Source organism: Tupaia chinensis, unplaced genomic scaffold (assembly GCF_000334495.1).
Source record: "Tupaia chinensis unplaced genomic scaffold, TupChi_1.0 Scaffold000498_1, whole genome shotgun sequence".
NCBI lineage: Eukaryota > Metazoa > Chordata > Mammalia > Scandentia > Tupaiidae > Tupaia > Tupaia belangeri.
Genome location: NW_006160010.1, coordinates 156308 through 158719, shown reverse-complemented (window position 1 = coordinate 158719; position 2412 = coordinate 156308).

Genomic DNA, 2412 nt, shown 5'->3' with positions numbered 1-2412 from the left:
GGCATTAAAGCACTGTAGATGAATCTTGGTGGCAATAGTGAAATGATTCATTCGAAAGCCTACCACATAAGGAGCCAATACGAATGGAGAGCTGAAAGGGTTATTTTTTGGGTCTGAGCCTTAATGGAAGGAAGGTTTGTTTCTCGTTCTCGCAAAGTCTGATGCAGTTCAGGTGACACTTTCTTCCATGCTGTGACTCAAAGATACAGGCTGCTCTGTCTTGTGGTTTTATCGTTTTAACTTGTGGCCTCCAAGGTTACCATCTAAGAAAGAAGAGACACAGGAGGCTCACAAGCTTTATTTTAACTGTCTCCATCTGGAAGTGACATGCATCCATTCTCACTTGTTAGCCCATGTGCCAAACTAAACCTAATTAAGGGAAGCTGGAAAATGTAATGGTGTATATCAGTCAGGATTCAACCAGAAAAGCAGAACCAGTAAGAGATCAACATATGAAGAATCTATTACAAGAAATGGGGATTTTGCAATTGTAGGCGCTGAGTAGATAAGACTGAAATCCACAGTGCAGGCCACCAAAAAAGGGAGATTGCAAGTAAGTGAAATTCATAGACACGGCTGGAAGTTTCTATCTAGAGAAGGACTTTCTTTCTTTCTTTGGAAAGGTTTTTTGTTTGTTTGTTTGTTTTTCTTTTGCTATAGGGCATATGCACTCACCAGAAAGACAGACAGAGAGAGACAGAGAGCAGAGAGACAGAAAGCGAGAAATCACCCCCCAGGGGGAATGGCCATGACACAATCTCTTCTCCTCCATTCTTCTCTCAGGATTTTGGGCATACATGCACACGCGCCCAGCATGAGTTTAAGTTGCTGCGTCTGGGACTTGAGCCTCAGTCAACTACATGGGAGTCCAGTGACATAGCCATTACACCAACTGTTGGTCCCATGTGTGAAAGAGTTTTAATGTTGCATATGTGGGGCGAGGTTGATGGGAATATATGGTTTATATAGGACTTTCTTATCCTTCTCAAAGAAACCTCAATTCTGCTGTTGAGGTCTTTCAATGATTGAATCAAGCCTATTCATATTATCAAACATAATTTCCTTTACTTAAAGTCAATTGATTATGGACTTCAATTATATCCTCCAACTCCCTTCGCAACAACAGCTACCTTAGTATTTGCCTGAACACTACCCAAAGATGCCAAGTTGACCTACCACAAAAAACAGGGACGTATGGAAGAGTAGGTGAGCTCTGATGGTCCCTTCTAGAATGAGTTCATTATGTAAGTCTTAAGAACCATTATTTTAAACAACTGCAACTATAGCAAAGAAAAAAGTTAGAAAATGATCAGCTTAAGGAACCCATGCTTAGATACAGTGAGAAAGAAGAGAACTTTGGCCAGCTAATGTCATGATGGCTAAGGCAGTTGGATCCCACATAGCTGACATCACAGTCAGTTTGAGTCCTGGACCAGGCAGCTTCAAACACATGGCCAAAATCCTGAAAAAGGAAAGAAATGGAGGAGAAAGGATTGCAGTGTGACCATGTTTCATCTCTCTAGCTAGCACACATACTCTCTGGTAAATTAAAACAAGAAAAATATAAAAGGAAGAGAACCATCACTGAATTATATAACATGTGCATTTCATCATCTAGGCAGAATTTATAGATAATTAAAGACTTTTATTGTAGAAAAATTCTACCTGATTCTAAGAAACCTGCCAAGAACCAGCCAACACCTCATCATACTAACTTATTCTAGAAGAGGTGGTTTTAGTATTAACTTAATTTCTATGCATGTCGTTCTTGTTTTTCTATCCCACCTATTGTTATCTCCTAGGCATTTTATAGTATTTGCTAAGTTCTTATTATTAGTCAGTCAAAATTGGCCTATGTTCTTATTCTTACTGCTATAGAAGTACAGAAAATTTGGATTTTAGTTGACGTTTAATTCTCCCTCTTAATTATCTTCCTTCCTTGTCTTGTACCTCTTGGCATTGCTTTTATATTCCTCTTTTGTTTCTCATTAGCAACCCACTGAGCTGTATTACCTTTCCACAGCGGCACCAGGCAAGATAGCTTTAGTTTAGTGACTTCTCTTAACTACCAGCCAGTTGGTCCTCCCCACTGCCCAAGTCACAGCTGCTATCACTGTTGTCAGTATTGATTATATCAGAAAGTGTTTATTCTGATTTAAAAGAATACGTGTTTAGGAGAAACTGGAAAATAAAGGACAGATAAAACTAAATTACGTATCATACCCTCATTGTGAACATTTAGATATTTTTGTCCTCTTTTATATATATGCATGTATAAACATATGTTTTTTTTTTTTACATACTCTACCTTTTATTGTACATGAGGGGGTCTTCACAAAGTTAATGGAAAATACATACTATGAAAACAGTATGGATTTTAAAACTTTTTGCTCCAAAAATAAACTCATACTT